Source organism: Oncorhynchus masou, chromosome 18 (assembly GCF_036934945.1).
Source record: "Oncorhynchus masou masou isolate Uvic2021 chromosome 18, UVic_Omas_1.1, whole genome shotgun sequence".
Lineage (NCBI taxonomy): Eukaryota > Metazoa > Chordata > Actinopteri > Salmoniformes > Salmonidae > Oncorhynchus > Oncorhynchus masou.
In genome coordinates, this window is record NC_088229.1 from 25,166,328 (window position 1) to 25,186,605 (window position 20,278).

The 20,278-nt window shown below is 45.3% G+C and overlaps 1 protein-coding gene across 2 annotated transcripts in view; it reads right to left on the bottom strand.

The window, feature by feature from the left end:
* Positions 1–20,054, bottom strand: part of LOC135504288 (disks large-associated protein 4-like) — a 131,770-nt gene extending 111,716 nt beyond the window's left edge. For both annotated transcript variants that reach the window (XM_064922706.1, XM_064922705.1), the window contains exon 1: positions 19,754–20,054. The gene's annotated coding sequence lies outside the window, so the exon portion shown is untranslated. The remainder of the gene's footprint in view (positions 1–19,753) is intronic.
* Between the last annotated feature and the right edge of the window lie 224 nt (positions 20,055–20,278).

The following is a 20,278-nucleotide window of genomic DNA, read 5'->3' on the forward strand; positions in this document are numbered from 1 at the left end:
CAAAGTAAACGGCACAGATCCATATATGGCAATGGTCTACTTGCATATAGGCCTACTGCAACTCTGATTGGTAATGCGGCATGCAATAGAATCCTACTCCGATGAGTTCTACCAACAGCAAAACGTTCCTTTTGTTTCGGTATGTTGCATTGAAAGTGGCTAATATTGCATTGATTCGATCACAATTGCCACAGTAAAGGGAAACGGTGATAGTGTTAACTAACAGGGTAAACTCTACAAAGCTGGATGAAGTTCTATCTGGTGCTTCTCTATGTGTGATATTCCTTCTGCGCAGTCCTGGGTTGGAGCTGCGCGGCAGTTTCAGGGCAACTGCGCGCCCGCCCATACGTGCAGTTCAGAGGGAACATTGCTAAACACCATAGTAGGTATTCAGAAAGCACTTATAGAAGTACTGTATATCCTATCCTATACTTGGCTGCAGTGTGAGCATGTCATTGACTTTCGTCTGCCTTTGCATTCTCAAGCAGCAAGACATTCAGAGAGGCAGCATCAGTGACAGCCTCTGAATATCATCTCCCAGTCTCACACATACAGTGCCATCGGAAAGTATTCAGACCCCTTGGCTGTTCCCACATTTTGTTACGTTACAGCCTTATTCTAAAATGGATTAAATACATAAAAATTCCTCAGCAATCTACACAGTTGACAGTGCATGTCAGAGCAAAAACCAAGCCAATGGGCCTGAAGGAATTGTCTGCAGAGCTCCGAGACAGTGTTGTGTCAAGGCACAGATCTGGGGAAGGGTACCAAAACATTTCTGTGGCATTGAAGGTCCCCAAGAACACAGTGGCCTCCATCATTATTAAATGGAAGAAGCTTGAAATCACCAAGACTCTTCTAAGAGCTGGCCGTCCGGCCAAACTGAGCAATTGGGAAAGAAGAGCCTTGGTCAGGGAGGAGACCAAGAACCCAATGGTCACTCAGACAGAGCTTCAGAGTTCCTCTGTGGAGATGGGAGAACTTTCCAGAAGGACAGCCATCTCTGCAGCGCTCCACCAATCAGGCCTTTATGGTAGAGTGGTCAGACGGAAGTCACTACTCAGTAAAAGGCCTATGGCAACCCGCTTGGAGTTTGCCAAAAGTCACCTAAAGACTCTTAGACCATGAGAAACCATATTCTCTGGTCTGATGAAACCAAGATTTAACTCTTTTGCCTGAATACCAAGCGCCATGTCTGGAGGAAACCTGACACCATCCCTACGGTGAAGTGTGGTGGTGGCATCATCATGCTGTGGGGATGTTTTTCAGCGGCAGGGACAAGTACAGAGAAATCCTTGATGAAAACCAGAGTGCAGGACCTCAAACTGGGGCAAAAGTTTACCTTCCAACAGGACAACGACCCTAAGCACACAGCCAAGATAATGCAGGAGTGGCTTCGGTACAAGTCTCTGAATGTCCTTGAGTGATCCGGCCAGAGCCCGGACTTGAACTTGATCGAACATCTCTGGAAATATCTGAAAATAGCTGTTCAGCAACGCTCCCCATCCAAACTGACAGAGCTTGAGAAGATCTGCAGAGAAGAACGGGATAAACTCTCCAAATACATGTGTGCCAAGCTTCTAGCGTCATACCAAAGAAGACTCGAGGCTATAGAATAAGGTTATAACGTAATAATATGTGGAAAAATTCAAGGGGTCTGAATACTTTCCGAATGCAATGTATAACTCTAAAGATGTCATGAATCAAGGGCCCATAAAAGTGTTGAGATGTAAATGCATTGGGAACATTTTCATGAGAAGTCGTTACTATACGTGACAGTTCATTTGTTAAGGCGATAATTCACTAAAATGACAAATATACTATTCCCTAAGGAGAACTAGCAACATTACTAGCAACAAGTTTAGCTCTGGATGAGTAAACAGATATATTGTTATGGTCTCTGACACCCAAAGTCAGTAAACTACTACTAGTTATCAATAAAATGTGTTAAGTTTGTAATTTTTGTGAAATACTATTTTCTGGAGGTTTTCATATTGATATAGAACAAGACAAAAACAGCAAGGCCTATCCAATGGGCTTTAAACATGCTCTAAGGCAAATGTATTTCTTTGTTTTTTACCATTAAGAGCTTAAGTGATGGCTATTCTTCTGAAAAAGGGGTGAAAAAAATCAAAGTATTTGCAAAAGAGAACCAGAACCTATGATATGAAAAATCAAGTACTCGGCACTATAAGATCCTATCTGCAAAATGTATGGTCTTGAGATAATGAGTATTTTTCCTATTAGTGTTATGAACTTGAGTGAAGACCCAAACGCGGTTTTAACAGAAAACAGAGTTCTTTAATAAAAAACAGGAATGGCATAAATCCTCTTCCAACGTTGTCAATGGAACAAAAGAACGTAGTATAATGCAGGTTGCACCTGCCATGCAGACTCCGACAGGACAGGACAAGGTGGAAGCAAACGAGACGACAGCTTGCTTCTGGCATCAAAAAACACAAACAAGAATCAGACACTGAAAGTAGCAGGAACAGAGAAAGAAATAGAGACCTAATCAGAGGGGAAAGAGAACAGGTGGGGAAAGAGAGAATGAGCTAGTTAGGAGAAATGTAGAACAGCTGAGGGATGAGAGACAGAGAAGGTAACCTAAAAAGACCAGCAGAGAGAGAGAATGAAGAGAAAGGACAGGAACAGACATAACAAGACATGACAGTACCCCCCCCACTCACCGAGCGCCTCCTGGCGCACTCGAGGAGGAAACCTGGCGGCAACGGAGGAAATCATCGATCAGCGAACGGTCCAGCACGTCCCGAGAGGGAACCCAACTCCTCTCCTCAGGACCGTACCCCTCCCAATCCACTAGGTACTGATGACCACGGCCCCGAGGGCGCATGTCCAAAATCTTACGAACCCTGTAGATGGGTGCGCCCTCGACAAGGATGGGGGGAGGGACGAGCGGGGCGCGAAGAACGGGCTTAACACAGGAGACATGGAAGACCGGGTGAACGCGACGAAGATAGCGCGGGAGAAGAAGTCGCACTGCGACAGGATTAATGACCTGGGAAATACGGAACGGACCAATGAACCGCGGGGCCAACTTGCGAGAAGCTGTCTTAAGGGGAAGGTTCTGAGTGGAGAGCCATACTCTCTGACCGCAACAATATCTAGGACTCTTGGTCCTACGCTTATTAGCGGCCCTCACAGTCTGCGCCCTATTACGGCAAAGTGCCGACCTGACCCCCTTCCAGGTGCGCTCGCAACGCTGGACAAAAGCCTGAGCGGAGGGGACGCAGGACTCGGCGAGCTGAGATGAGAACAGCGGAGGCTGGTACCCGAGGCTACACTGAAAAGGGGATAGACCGGTAGCAGACGAGGGAAGCGAGTTGTGGGCGTACTCTGCCCAGGGGAGCTGTTCTGACCAAGACGCAGGGTTACGAAAAGAAAGACTGCGTAAAATGCGACCAACAGTCTGATTGGCCCGTTCGACTTGGCCGTTAGACTGGGGATGAAAGCCGGACGAGAGACTGACGGAAGCCCCAATCAAACGGCAAAACTCCTCCAAAATTGAGACGTGAACTGCGGGCCTCTGTCGGAAACGACGTCAGACGGAAGGCCATGAATTCGGAAAACATTCTCGATAATGATCTGAGCCGTCTCCTTAGCAGAAGGGAGCTTATCGAGAGGAATGAAATGAGCCGCCTTAGAGAATCTATCGACAACCGTAAGAATAACTGTCTTCCCCGCTGATGAAGGCAGTCCGGTGATAAAATCTAAAGCGATGTGAGACCACGGTCGAGAGGGAATGGGAAGCGGTCTGAGACGGCCGGCAGGAGGAGAGTTCCCAGATTTAGTCTGCGCGCAGACCGAACAAGCGGCGACAAATCGACGCGCGTCACGTTCCCGAGTGGGCCACCAGAAACGCTGGCGAATGGAAGCGAGCGTACCCCGAAGGCCGGGGTGGCCGGCTAACTTGGCAGAGTGGGCCCACTGAAGAACGGCCGGACGAGTAGGAACGGGAACGAACAGAAGGTTCCTAGGGCAAGCTCGCGGCGACGGAGTGTGAGCGAGTGCTTGCTTTACCTGCCTCTCAATTCCCCAGACAGTCAACCCGACAACATGCCCCTCAGGGAGAATCCCCTCGGGGTCGGTGGAGACCTCAGAAGAACTGAAGAGACGAGATAAAGCATCAGGTTTGGTGTTTTTGAGCCCGGACGATAAGAAATAACAAACTCGAAACGAGCGAAAAACAGAGCCCAACGAGCCTGACGCGCATTAAGTCGTTTGGCTGAACGGATGTACTCAAGGTTCCTATGGTCAGTCCAAACGACAAAAGGAACGGTCGCCCCCTCCAACCACTGTCGCCATTCGCCTAGGGCTAAGCGGATGGCGAGCAGTTCGCGATTACCAACATCATAGTTACGTTCTGGACGGCGATAAGCGATGAGAGAAAACGCGCAAGGATGGACCTTGCCGTCAGAGAGAGAGCGCTGAGAAAGAATGGCTCCCACGCCCACCTCTGACGCGTCAACCTCAACAACAAACTGTCTAGAGATGTCAGGTGTAACAAGAATAGGTGCGGATGTAAAACGATTCTTAAGAAGATCAAAAGCTCCCTGGGCGGAAACGGACCACTTAAAGCACGTCTTAACAGAAGTAAGGGCTGTGAGAGGAGCTGCCACCTGACCGAAATTACGGATGAAACGACGGTAGAAATTAGCGAAGCCCAGAAAGCGCTGCAGCTCGACGCGTGACTTAGGAACGGGCCAATCAATGACAGCCTGGACCTTAGCGGGATCCATCTTAATGCCCTCAGCGGAAATAACGGAACCGAGAAAAGGGACAGAGGCGGCCTGAAAAGTGCACTTCTCAGCCTTCACATAAAGACAGTTCTCCAAAAGGCGCTGGAGGACGCGTCGCACGTGCTGAACATGAATCGAGAGAGACGGTGAAAAAATCAGGATATCATCCATGTAAACGAAAACAAAAATGTTCAGCATGTCTCTCAGGACGTCGTTAACTAGTGCCTGAAAGACAGCTGGAGCGTTAACGAGGCCGAAAGGAAGAACCCGGTATTCAAAGTGCCCTAACGGAGTGTTAAACGCCGTCTTCCACTCGTCCCCCTCCCTGATGCGCACGAGATGGTAGGCGTTACGAAGGTCCAATTTGGTGAAAAACCTGGCTCCCTGCAGGATCTCGAAGGCTGAAGACATAAGAGGAAGCGGATAACGATTCTTAACTGTTATGTCATTCAGCCCTCGATAATCCACGCATGGGCGCAGGGACCCGTCCTTCTTCTGAACAAAAAAGAACCCCGCGCCGGCGGGGGAGGAGGAGGAGACTATGGTACCGGCGTCGGCGAAACCGACAAATAATCCTCGAGAGCCTTACGTTCGGGAGCCGACAGAGAGTATAATCTACCCCGGGGGAGTAGTTCCCGGAAGGAGATCAATACTACAGTCATACGACCGGTGTGGAGGGAGAGAAGTGGCCTTGGAACGACTGAACACCGTGCGCAGATCGTGATACTCCTCCGGCACCCTGTCAAATCGCCAGGCTCCTCCTGTGAAGAAGAGACAGAGGAAACAGGAGGGATAGCAGACATTAAACAGGTTACATGACAAGAAACATTCCAGGATAGGATAGTATTACTAGACCAATTAATAGAAGGGTTATGGCGCACTAGCCAGGGATGACCCAAAACAACAGGTGTAAAAGGTGAACGAAAAATTAAAAAAGAAATGGTTTCGCTATGATTACCAGAGACAGTGAGGGTTAAAGGCAGCGTCTCACGCTGAATCTTGGGAGAGAACTACCATCTAAAGCGAACAAGGCCCTGGGCTCCCTAACTGTCTGAGAGGAATGTCATGTTCCCGAGCCCAGGTCTCGTCCATAAAACAGCCCTCCGCCCCAGAGTCTATCAAGGCACTGCAGGAAGCAGATGAACCGGGCCAGCGGAGATGGACCGGAAAGGTAGTGCGTGATCCAGAAGGAGAGGCCTGAGTAGTTGCGCTCACCAGTAGCCCTCCTCTTACTGATGAGCTCTGGCCCTTTACTGGACATGAGGTGACAAAATGACCAGCGGAGCCGCAGTAGAGACAGGCGATTGGTGATTCTCCGTTCCCTCTCCTTGGCCGAGATGCGAATACCCCCAGCTGCATAGGCTCAGCATCCGAGCCGGCGGGGAGGGTGGCAGTGATGCGGCAGGTGGCAGTGACGTGGAGAGGGGAGCAACGGAGAACGTGAGCTCCTTTCCACGAGCTCGGCGACGAAGATCAAACCGTCGCTCTATGCGAATAGCAAGAGCTATTAAGGAGTCCAGACTGGAAGGAACCTCCCGGGAGAGGATCTCATCCTTAACCTCGACGTGGAGACCCTCCAGAAAACGAGCGAGCAAAGCCGGCTCGTTCCAGTCACTAGAGGCAGCGAGAGTGCGAAACTCAATAGAATAATCCGTTATGGATCTATTCCCCTGACATAGGGAAGACAGGGCCCTGGAAGCCTCCTCGCCAAAAACAGAACGGTCAAAAACCCGTATCATCTCCTCCTTAAAGTCCTGATACTGGTTAATACACTCAGCCCTCGCCTCCCAGACTGCCGTGCCCCACTCACGCGCCTGTCCGGTAAGGAGAGAAATGACGTAGGCGATGCGGGCTGCGCTCCTGGAGTAAGTGTTGGGCTGGAGAGAGAACACCACATCACACTGAGTGAGGAATGAGCGGCACTCAGTGGGCTCCCCAGAGTAACACGGCGGGTTGTTGATCCTGGGCTCCGGAGACTCGGAAACCCTGGAAGTGGGCGGTGGATCGAGGTGGAGTTGGTGAACCCGTCTTGTGAGGTCGGAGACTTGGACGGCCAGGGTCTCAACGGCATGTTGAGCAGCAGACAATTCCTCCTCGTGTCTGCCTAGCATCGCTCCCTGGATCTCGACGGCGGAGTGAAAAGGGTCCGGAGCCGCTGGGTCCATTCTTGGTCTGATTCTTCTGTTATGAACTTGAGTGAAGACCCAAACGCGGTTTTAACAGAAAACAGAGTTCTTTAATAAAAAACAGGAATGGCATAAATCCTCTTCCAACGTTGTCAATGGAACAAAAGAACGTAGTATAATGCAGGTTGCACCTGCCATGCAGACTCCGACAGGACAGGACAAGGTGGAAGCAAACGAGACGACAGCTTGCTTCTGGCATCAAAAAACACAAACAAGAATCAGACACTGAAAGTAGCAGGAACAGAGAAAGAAATAGAGACCTAATCAGAGGGGGAAGAGAGAACAGGTGGGGAAAGAGAGAATGAGCTAGTTAGGAGAAATGTAGAACAGCTGAGGGATGAGAGACAGAGAAGGTAACCTAAAAAGACCAGCAGAGAGAGAGAATGAAGAGAAAGGACAGGAACAGACATAACAAGACATGACAATTAGTCCCAGATGTCAGAACTGTTTTGTGATGTCTTCCAATACCAGAACTCAAAAAGTACATCACCTTACAGCAATTATGTTTTATTAACAACCCAGCATTGTGTTATGAGATTGCAGATATACCTTATAGCACCAAGGTCAAAGGTATTTGAGCAGTTGGAACTTTATTATTCTACCTTTTTTTATTCATCGTAAATTGATTTTCAGATCTCATACTCAAGTTTAGCTTAATCTAGTGGTTCAGAAAGAGGATGTGGATTCCTTGACTCCTAGTCAGAAAGTCCTCCACTGGGTTCATGAACAATAATCAAACCATACACTAATCTAACCGAGCTATGTGAGCTGTGTGTGAGTAACATAGGCATCCCTTGCATTTTTAATTACACTGGGAATCTGTGCAAAACACTTCCAGTCTGATGGATTAGGGATAAGAAGAGAAAATGAAAGAGAAACCATACCAATGTTCCCTAGAAGGTACTTAAAGTCATCTCTGTTTTATAATTATTGTAACATTTAATATGTTATCAGTAGAACCAATAATATATTATGCTATATGTCAGTTAAATAGGCAACCAACATAAAGAATGGTTGTGGAAACCAATCTTCCAATTAATAATTGCACTAGTCCTGACTGTACTGTAGTCTAGCAAGCCTACAGCTAATCTAAGAGTATCCCTTACATGAGATTGCTGCTTGGCACCAGGGCTCTGATGTTACACAATCTGGTGTAATCTGAGAATGGAGTCACAAGGTTGGCATCCTGCAGTGTTAATCTGACTACAGAGGACTCATCTCTGCTCACTGACGTTCAATATGTTCTAGACCCTGTCTGTAAAAAGTATTTCTGTGATGAAACACCTAAAGAGTACTATCTCAGATGACAAATAGCTCAAGCCAATTCTTTTAAATGAAGCATGAAATAATTGTGAAATAATACATTTCCCTGGCATTCACATGGAGGAATAAACCCAAAAGATTTTGCTTGTGGTTGCATTTATGTGTAGGTAGGTCATCACACATCACATTCACAAATCACATTCCCCTTGATTCCCCTTGATTCCCCATTGACTCCCCTTGACACACTGCTCTCATATTGTTGCCAACCAAAATGAGAGAACTAACTTGGTGGTTTCTGCTTGCAAATTTCTGAAGATGACCTTCTTGCTGCTTGAGCAGTGGCTACTGAGTGGGAGATGATTCTATAACAAACAGAAGACATATCACAGAAGTATGTTAGGAGAACATATGGCTCTTCCTTCTACATAATCTTCCCTCTTCCTAAGGAAACATCCATCCATAGGGGTAATGGATCTAATAAGGTAATAAGGTCTGTTAGTGGGTGTCAAAATGTAAAAAACAACAACATTTAAATCAACTGAATTAATGTTACTTTGTGTGTGCGTGAGTGCATATGTGAGTGTGTGTGTCTTAGCGTTCATCAAATACAGTTTATATGCTGAACACCCACAGACACTAAATCACCAAGCAATGCCCCTGAAACGGCAAAGAGAATAACATAAATGATCTTTGTAGTTACACAACAAAGTAACTCTCTGCATTGAATGTAGCGTACAGCCCTGCAGTACTGTATACTGTACATTCATTTTTCTCCCACCATCACCGCCTCCTCTTCCTGACAAACAACTTATCTTCTTACTAATGTAATTAACTGCTTGGAGGGTTTTCTCTCTGAGTCTTTTTATTTCCTTAACATTGCTGTAACTGTATATGATTTCGCTTGCAGGCTTTCTGTTATGGCTGATTTTAAGTTAACTACAACAGGGTAAGACATTTTCCAGAACCAGGGCACAAATAACTGACTGTTTCATTTTCAGAAAAAAGAAAAAACAGCCTGCATGAAGCTACATTTTATGATTTAATTGCACCACTACTCATGTCACAATTACAGACAGTTTTTCTCCTCAAAGTTGAGTAAATATTACAGAATGCCAGAAAAAGCTCACTAAATTGAACAAACAGCTGGTCCAGCATATTCTCTGTGTTGGACGCAGGAGACGTAAATTAATCACCCAGGGACAAAGACTCATTAATTGCTGTGTTGCTGATTAATCGTCCCTTGTGAGCGACGTTTAACTTAACATGCAAATCTGTGTCAGAGGATCCTTTCAGTGAGAGTGGGGAGGGAGCAGGGACATACTGGAGACAGACACAACACCCGTGGGGAGAAAACAGCTAACACAAAGTCCATCAGGTACGGAGAACAGCTATTTCCAATATTTAGACAAGGTAGAAAATGTAAGAAATAGAAAGCTATGAATAAAGGGGGCCGAATGGAGGTAACCAGAGGTAGAGGGTTTCTTTAGAACACCACTTATAGTCCTCAAGAGCTGTCTAAATGAGCACACTGTATTTAGATCCTATTTTTTTTTCTGCCCTTCTTGCTTTCTTTGACGCAGTGAACAGACTGTTGAGACTTGAGAGGATGAGAGAGAGAACAATGGAGAGAGAACAGTTTGCTGAGGGACAAGAGGATTGTTGTACAATCCACTAATCTGCTAGCAGGAGCTGTCATTGACTCAGCAGAGAACAGCACAGGGACAGGATGCTACAGTGTCAATAGAGCCAGCAGCCTACAATTAACCACCTCTTCCTTCCACTTCATCAGTACAAATATGGGATGTATGGAAAGGGACATTAAAAAGGTAGTCATATCTCAGAGGAAATGAGACGCTCCGCCCCAAGACAATGACACCATTTTATAGAACGCTTTCAAGTCCTCTAGATCAATAGGTTTGAGAGAGGGATGGCACAGGGCAAGGGCAGGAAAGAGACATTCTTACTGAACCTAAAGGAGCAAACCACAAGCATGTTTATCATGACCAAGGTTTTATGACATCTGGTGTGCAGTAAATTGAATTTTTCACATGGATATCGACTCAAACAAATCCATGAAATCAAGTGATTGAAATCCACTTAATCTAATTTAGTGGGAGACTGAGTTAACACTGACACATGTGGTCATCATCTGCTCCTGCCTCCACACTGTGGTGCATACAGAAGCCTAATACATGCTCGTCAACAGGGAGCTTTTATCCATCTTCCTCTCACTGATCTCCTCTCTATGTCCTCTCAATCTGCCTCTCATCCAAGCCTTGTTTCTATGGAGAAGAAAACAGATATGAAAATAAGCTATTGGTCAAGAGTCTAAAAATACACCCCCACTCAAGGACAAATTCAACACAACAAAACCCCATGAAGACATTTCAGAATGTCCTCTCCTTCCTTCTACCCCTTTTCTCCCCAATTTCATGGTATCCAATTGGTAGTTACAGTCTTGTCTCATCGCTGCAACTCCCGTACGGACTTGGGAGAGGCGAAGGTCGAGAGCCGTGCGTCCTCGAAACACAACCCAATCAAGCCACACGGCTTCTTGACACAATGCCCACTTTACTCGGAAGCCAGACGCACCAATGTGCGGGAGGAAACACTGTACACCTGGCGACGGTGTAAGTGTGCACTGCGCCCAGCCCGCCACAGGAGTCACTAGTGCGCGATGGAACAAAGACATCCCTGCCGGCCAAACCCTCCCCTAAGCTGGACAATGCTGAGCCTATTGTGCGTCGCTCTAATGGGTCTCCCGGTCCGGCTGCGACAGAGCCTGGACTTTAACCCAGAATCTCTAGTGGTACGGCCGGCTGCGACAGAGCCTGGACTCGAACCCAGAATCTCTAGTGGCACGGCCGGCTGCGACAGAGCCTGGACTCGAACCCAGAATCTCTAGTGGCACGGCCAGCTGCGACAGAGCCTGGACTCGAACCCAGAATCTCTACAGGAACTCAAATCTTTCTGTTCACCTGATTTAGAATTCCTCACAATCAAATGTCGACCGCATTATCTACCAAGGGAATTCTCTTCGATTATAATCACAGCCGTATATATTCCCCCCCAAGCAGACACATCAGATGGCTCTGAACTAACTTTATTTGACTCTTTGCAAACTGGAATCCATACATCCTGAGGCTGCATTCATTGTAGCTGGGGATTTTAACAAGGCTAATCTGAAAACAAGACTCCCTAAATTGTATCAGCATATCGATTGCGCAACCAGGGCTGGCAAAACCTTGGATCATTGCTATTCTAACTTCCGCGAATCATATAAGGCCCTGCCCCGCCCTCCTTCTGGAAAAGCTGACCACGACTCCATTTTGTTGATCCCTGCCTACAGACAGAAACTAAAACAAGAAGCTCCCACGCTGAGGTCTGTCCAATGCTGGTCCGACCAATCTGATTCCACACTCCAAGACTGCTTCCACCACGTGGACTGGGATATGTTTCGTATTGCGTCAGACAACAACATTGACAAATACGTTGATTCGGGGTGCGAGTTCATTAGAATGTGCGTTGAAGATGTCGTTCCCATAGCAACGATTAAAACATTCCCAAACCAGAAACCGTGGATTGATGGCAGCATTCGCGTGAAACTGAAAGCGTGAACCACTGCTTTTAATCAGGGCAGGGTGACCGGAAACATGACCGAATACAAACAGTGTAGCTATTCCCTCCGCAAGGCAATCAAACAAGCCAAACGTCAGTATAGAGACAAAGTAGAATCTCAATTCAACGGCTCAGACACAAGAGGTATGTGGCAGGGTCTACAGTCAATCACGGATTACAAAAAGAAAACCAGCCCAGTCACGGACCAGGAAGTCTTGTTCCTAGGCAGACTAAATAACTTTTTTGCCCGCTTTGAGGACAATACAGTGCCACTGACACGGCCTGCAACCAAAACATGCGGACTCTCCTTCACTGCAGCCGGGGTGAGAAAAACATTTAAACGCGTTAACCCTCGCAAGGCTGCAGGCCCAGACGGCATCCCCAGCCGCTCCCTCAGAGCATGCGCAGACCAGCTGGCTGGTGTGTTTACGGACATATTCAATCAATCCCTATCCCAGTCTTCTGTTCCCACATGCTTCAAGAGGGCCACCATTGTTCCTGTTCTCAAGAAAGCTAAGGTAACTGAGCTAAACGACTACCGCCCCGTAGCACTCACTTCCGTCATCATGAAGTGCTTTGAAAGACTAGTCAAGGACCATATCACCTCCACCCTACCTGACACCCTAGACCCACTCCAATTTGCTTACCGCCCAAATAGGTCCACAGACGATGCAATCTCAACCACACTGCACACTGCCCTAACCCATCTGGACAAGAGGAACACCTATGTGAGAATGCTGTTCATCGACTACAGCTCGGCATTTAACACCATAGTACCCTCCAAGCTCGTCATCAAGCTCGTCAATAAAATTTGGTTTGATTTGAGACCCTGGGTCTCGACCCCGCCCTGTGCAACTGGGTATTGGACTTCCTGACGGGCCGCCCCCAGGTGGTGAGGGTAGGCAACAACATCTCCACCCCGCTGATCCTCAACACTGGAGCCCCACAAGGGTGCGTTCTGAGCCCTCTCCTGTACTCCCTGTTCACCCACGACTGCGTACCCACGACTGCGTGGCCACGCACGCCTCCAACTCAGTCATCAAGTTTGCGGACGACACAACAGTGGTAGGCTTGATTACCAACAACGACGAGACGGCCTACAGGGAGGAGGTGAGGGCCCTCGGAGTGTGGTGTCAGGAATATAACCTCACACTCAACGTCAACAAAACTAAGGAGATGATTGTGGACTTCAGGAAACAGCAGAGGGAACACTCCCTATCCACATCGATGGAACAGTAGTGGAGAGGGTAGTAAGTTTTAAGTTCCTCGGCATACACATCACAGACAAACTGAATTGGTCCACCCACACAGACAGCATCGTGAAGAAGGCGCAGCAGCGCCTCTTCAACCCCAGGAGGCTGAAGAAATTTGGCTTGTCACCAAAAGCACTCACAAACTTCTACAGATGCACAATCGAGAGCATCTTGGCGGGCTGTATTACCGCCTGGTATGGCAACTGCCCCGCCCACAACCGTAAGGCTCTCCAGAAGGTAGTGAGGTCTGCACAACGCACCACCGGGGGCAAACTACCTGTCCTCCAGGACACCTACACCACCCGATGTTACAGGAAGGCCATAAAGATCATCAAGGACAACAACCACCCGAGCCACTTCCTGTTCACCCCGCTATCATCCAGAAGGCGTGGTCAGTACAGGTGCATCAAAGCTGGGACCGAGAGACTGAAAAACAGCTTCTAGCTCAAGGCCATCTGACTGTTAAACAGCCACCACTAACATTGAGTGGCTGCTGCCAACACACTGACTCAACTCCAGCCACTTTAATAATGGGAAATGATGTCAAATATATCACTAGCCACTTTAAACAATGCTACCTAATATAATGTTTACATACCCTACATTATTCATCTCATATGTATATGTATATACTGTACTCTATATCATCTACTGCATCTTTATGTAATACATGTATCACTATCCACTTTAACTATGCCACTTCCTTTACATACTCATCTCATATGTATATACTGTACTCGATACCATCTACTGTATCTTGCCTATGCTGCTCTGTACCATCACTCATTCATATATCTTTATGTACATATTCTTTATCCCCTTACACTTGTGTGTATAAGACAGTAGTTTTGGAATTGTTAGTTACATTACTTGTTGGTTATTACTGCATTGTCGGAACTAGAAGCACAAGCATTTTGCTACACTCGCATTAACATCTGCTAACCATGTGTATGTGACAAATAAAATTTGATTTGATTTGAGTTGATAGTGGCACGGCCGGCTGCGACAGAGCCTGGACTCGAACCCAGAATCTCTATTGCCTTTAGACCACAGCACCGCTCGGGAGGCCGTCATTTCCTTCCTTGCTGAATATATTTTGTTATTTACTATGAATACATTCAATTATACAGGGTCACTGAGCTGCATGTGTCACATGCAAGGGTCACATGAGCTCCCTTGGGTTGTGCCATGGCGGAGATCTTTGCGGGCTATACTCAGCTTTGTCTCAGGATGGTAAGTTGGTGGTTGAAGATATCCCTCTAGTGGTGTGGGGGCTGTGCTTTGGCAAAGTGGGTGTGGTTATATCCTTCCTGTTTGGACCTGTCCGGGGTGTCCTCGGATGGGGCCACAGTGTCTCCTGACCCCTCCTGTCTCAGCCTCCAGTATTTATGCTGCAGTAGTTTATTTGTCGGGGGGCTGGGGTCAGTTTGTTATATCTGGAGTACTTCTCCTGTCCAATTCGGTGTCCTGTGTGAATCTAAGTGTGCGTTCTCTAATTCTCTCCTTCTCTCTCTCGGAGGACCTGAGCCCTAGGACCATGCCCCAGGACTACCTGACATGATGACTCCTTGCTGTCCCCAGTCCACCTGGCCGTGCTGCTGCTCCAGTTTCAACTGTTCTGCCTTATTATTATTCGACCATGCTGGTCATTTATGAACATTTGAACATCTTGGCCATGTTCTGTTATATTCTCCACCCGGCACAGCCGGAAGAGGACTGGCCACCACACATATGCTCTCTCTAATTCTCTTTCTTTCTCTCTCTCGGAGGACCTGAGCCCTAGGACCATGCCCCAGGACTACCTGACATGATGACTCCTTGCTGTCCCCAGTCCACCTGGCCGTGCTGCTGCTCCAGTTTCAACTGTTCTGCCTTATTATTATTCGACCATGCTGGTCATTTATGAACATTTGAACATCTTGGCCATGTTCTGTTATAATCTCTACCCGGCACAGCCAGAAGAGGACTGGCCACCCCACATAGCCTGGTTCCTCTCTAGGTTTCTTCCTAGGTTTTGGCCTTTCTAGGGAGTTTTTCCTAACCACCGTGCTTCTACACCTGCATTGCTTGCTGTTTGGGGTTTTAGGCTGGGTTTCTGTACAGCACTTTGAGATATCAGCTGATGTACGAAGGGCTATATAAATAAATTTGATTTGATGTGTACTGGGCACAGTAGATGAGACAGACACATTTAGGCTCTTTGATTTTCATGTAATTTAATTTTTACAAATGGACCCAAAAATCTACGAATTGTGGTGATGCCACGACACGACAAGCTAGCAAGGGTTTTTGACAAAGTGAGCTTCACGCTTCAGTGTGCATAACAGCACAGGCAATTTGGCTCTCTGTGTCCACAGGAGTGTCCCACAACATGGTTACCACGGTGCACTCCAACACAGTGTAGTCACAGAGTAGTGTAGCCAGTGACACATGAGGCTGGCTGGTGGAGAGAGGCTCTGTAATGTAATTGCCTTGCAGTGTACCACCAGCTGACCTACACCCACTACATGGTGCACTGTACTGCTGAGAGCAGTCAGATAGGTAGCTAGGAGTGGAAAAGAATACAAAAAGGATTCAAATTAATGTGAATGAATTCAGTGCTCAAAGTTATGAGGTTTACGCAGTATATGCTGCATATAACATCTGTTTTTACTTAAACGGTCAGAATAATTCTAGTCGCTTATACATATGTAATAGCCTTGGTTATAGGAGAAAGAAGAGAAGAGTATAGAAGAGATGAGAAGAGTATAGAAGAGATGAGAAGAGTATAGAAGAGATGAGAAGAGTATAGAAGAGATGAGAAGAGATGGGGCAAGATGACCAAGTACCATCTATTGTGTGACTACATACAGCTCAAGGTGAAATGCATGGTGACATCGTTGCTCTGTCTCCCGTCATGATACAGTTAGGTTGCCCAGCAGTTTAGCAGTAACAGTTCCTCTCTTGTGAGTCTCCATGATGATGTCACAGAGAGAGAAGACAGTAACAGGGTTATGAAAGGCCTTGGTCATTGGAGACTGGGCTCAGAGACAGTGTCTGTTCCATCATTCATATTCAGTTCCCCCCATGAGCAGCATAGTGGAACAGAGATCAGTCAAGCTATCTTATCATGCATCATTTGCTTGGTAAATAATCAATTACAATTGTTTTTCATTGACTGACTTTACTAGACTGTTCATCTTGGAATATTGATATCAATAACACCCTGCAGAATTTTTTTTGCTGTTCTCTTCGAATATGACGAAATCCTGGTACATCAACATTTCATAGCAACAGCATCCTTCCTTGCTTTTAGTTGTCTTGACATTTCTACATAATGGCCTATTCCCCAGTCACGGGTGTCATTGAGGCTCATGAAACCTGATTAAATGCATCTCACAATGAATAGTCCACAAAAGGGAGAGAGAGAGAGAGAGAGAGGTCAAAATAAGGTCATGGATCTCATATCACAGAAGAAAATGTTGTCACTTAGAGCAATTGCTAATGCAACGTTGGTCCCTATAATCATGTCATAGTGGTCAGTGATACATGATACTGTATGAAATGGCTGTGTATCACTCTACTCATCCTGACTATGACAACTACCTGGAGAACTCCCACTATGCTGGATGTAAGCCAGCTCCAGTTCCCTTAAAGGCCACTAGCAGTGACATCATTGCTGGTAACTCCCTGGCAGCAGATAGAACACTGGCACCAAAGTGACTAAGCAGAGAGAGAACCTTCAGCAGAGAAGGATGATTTAATTAGTGTCACTTCAGTGTGATGGGTAGAAGCCATCAAACCTCCAGAGAGGCTCCTCAACATACAGTAATGTAGTATGTGTATGGTGGTGGGAGCTTGAAATGTTTGCGGAACCTGCAGGTATAACATTTGAATGAAAGACAAAGGAAAATGTTCAGCACAATTGTAATTTATGTTTAAGTAATTTAGCTAGCCTCTTTTTTTTTTAAAGGTCTGACATACAGACATGCTATGACCTATTCATAGCGAATTCAAGGCGACAATTTATTCAAACAATAATCTGCCAACATGCCAACACCATTTCACATGGTTAAAACATGCTTAAGTAGCATGTTCTTCTGAAATGTCGTAGAGCGGGCCTCTGTTTAGCAGTCACAGTTAAGGTTGCAAAGGTACCGGTAATTTACCAAAGTTAACCGGAATCTTCAGTAATTTACGTAATTAACAGAAAATCTATGGCAATCTATCATAACTTTGGTCATTTATAATTGAATAACTTTTTAAAAAAATGCATTAATATATAGTATTAATTTATTATATTTGTGTCCATATTGTCCATGAGTTTCTAGTAGATAAACCATATGGTTCAATAGAAAATAGCCTAAATAATGGAAAAAGTATCTTAACAACAATGGCATTCTTTTCTATTAACTCTGCAACTTTTTCACAACTGCCACCAGTTTGACACCAAAATATTGACATCAAATACATACTGACAGTAAAATAAATACAAAAATATAGAAAGAATATTTCATGATGAAACCCTCACATTAAACACCAATGATATACACTATGTTGATGGTTCATATTTAGAATATTGTTCTACAGATTTGTCATTCTATTTTATAATAATCTTATGTAATTATTTCATACACGATACTTTATATGTGACAAGGCGACACAGAGGGCCAGACACCTGTGATTATCTGAAGTACCCAAAAGGGCCACTAGATGTCTTGTGATAGATAACTTTAAATAATTGAAAGATACCAAAATTCTGGTAGTTTATTGGTAAATTCTGGTAGTTTATTGGAAAACTTTGAAGGTTTCCAGTAATATACCTCTTTTTGTAACTGTTGTCACAGCTCTCAGCTGCCCAGAGCTCATTGAATGTCTGCCTGCAGCAATAGTTGGGAGGAGAGTAGAGCACAACCAGGCTGCTACAGTATGACATTGTTGCCGAATTAAGCTGCGGATGAATTATGAATCACTCCTCCAATGACAAAATAGGCTTTAATTGCTGGAAGTCCGGTTGGACAACAACAACAACAACAACGGCCCGGACCCCGACGGATGCAAACTCATTCCATCGACCTGCCCCTGCTCTGACTTCCCCTGGCCTCCTCTGCTCTGACTGAGACAAGTGTGCCAGATTGCATGCTGTAGAGACAGGAATCCATCTGACCAAGGGGAAGGCTGTCCTGCAGTTCTTCTATATTGGTCTGTGCTTTGCAGTGTTAGATCTCATACAGACTACAGTATTTTTCTCTAATGGTATGTTAATGTTTCACCCACAATTGGGATTTGTACTAAAGCTTTTGTGTTATTACATTTGCAAAAATGAAAGAAAAAGGAAACAAACCTCAGATAATTTAGTTAGACTGCAAGGATTTGTTATGTATAAAAACAGAACCACTTTTTCAAATACTCCATCAATTAGAGTAGAGATGGGACAGGACAGAGAGGGGTATTAAAAAAGAGATATTGTGCATTGCATTTAGCATGATGTATTAGGTTACGTTAGGTTACATTATGAATGGAAGACCGATGGTACAATACCATAGGAATTATAGGACGTGTTGTATCGTACCTCTTACCAGGTTGTACAATAGCATATGAATTGGATGACGAAACCTATCATACATTTTGGTGGATATTTAGTTTTAGATGTTTTTCTCTGGGGCAAGGTTTCTTTTTGTGCCATAACAACAAAATATAATTACGGGGAAATTGAAATTGGCAGTTAGAAATAATGACAAAGGTTAGGATAATTTACGTAAAAGGGGTAGGAGAACGAAACAAAAGTTTCGGTGAATTTACGGAGCAGGAATAGATGAATTTGGTCACATTTAGAATACATGTTAGGGGCAGGATTAGCTAAAAATGCTGCAGTTGTCCCCAACCGGATTTGAACACGCAACCCTTGGATTGCTACCGAGACAGTCGCGGATTACACACACACACGCACCAACCAGACCTACCTACCTACTTTCGTTTCTGTCAAAAGTAAGTAAACCATTAGTAGATATCAAATGTATTAGCGGTGCTGATAAATCCTGTACGTAAAGCATGGTTCCAATGACTTTGATGCCAGGCTGCATTACTGAATCTATACACGTTGCTTTGTATGATTTGGATTACCTGACAGTAATTCAAAGGAAGTTATAGCTATAGTCAATGTTATAGTCTTAATCTGAGAATATGGCCAGCACTTTAGATTTGTTGACATGTTGACCAGCTACGACTGTAAAGTTTCAAACATATCAAACAAACTGGCATCACGGATGAGTTGTGGGTAGACAATATAGGACACATACATTCCCTACTGTATATCCACACAAATTCAGGCTGTATTTGGATTTCCTTAGTAGGTTATGCTCTTGAGTTTGACAAGATGGTATAGCATATATAAGCACCATACATTGAAGTCAAAGATCAATACCTTCACCATCTAAGTCTCCATTGACTAGAATACCAATGAACTCCGCATGAGATGAGCAAATAGCCATACATATTGTACACGTAACATACATTACTAATTTATGCTGCGTAAAGTAGCCTAAATTATGGAAATGTAATAACTAAACTGAACATGAGAGAACCAGCAGTCTGTAACTCTATCCATGTAAACTCGACTGCAACATAGTAACATAATTCGCATATCTCGCAACATTCCTCACACAAAAATAGAGGCAATTATTCAATGGCTTACCTTATTTCATCCTTGACTGTTCGGTGGGTGTCGGTCACACAAGACTTGATATCCTATTACATGTTCCAAAAATGTATGTCCTTTTTTATCGACAATATGACTGATGAGAAGGTAAACTGCGCTGATCTAAAATATCGCACAGGTTTAGATTGGCAGCCCTTCTCAGTCTAATGGAATGAACATTGTTTTCTGTCCTCCGCTGTTGTGTCCCCCTGCGTGTCGAAGGATAAACGAGGCTAAATTGGACCCCACGGCGGTAGACTACCCATCACAGAGTCTCATTCATGACACGTTTGCAGTGGAGAAGCGTTTCTGTAGCAGCCGGTGATGCTGCGGCGTTTGGTCAATGGAGACATGGGATGAGAGGCGGGGGTGGAGCAGTGGGCAGCCCAGGGCCCTGAAACAGAGCAGTTCAATAATTACTATAGTGATCAGCTCAATTTATAGCAAACTGTCATTTACAACAAGGACATCTCCATTTGACATATTAAATTAATTAATATAAATTAATATTTGTTGAAACCA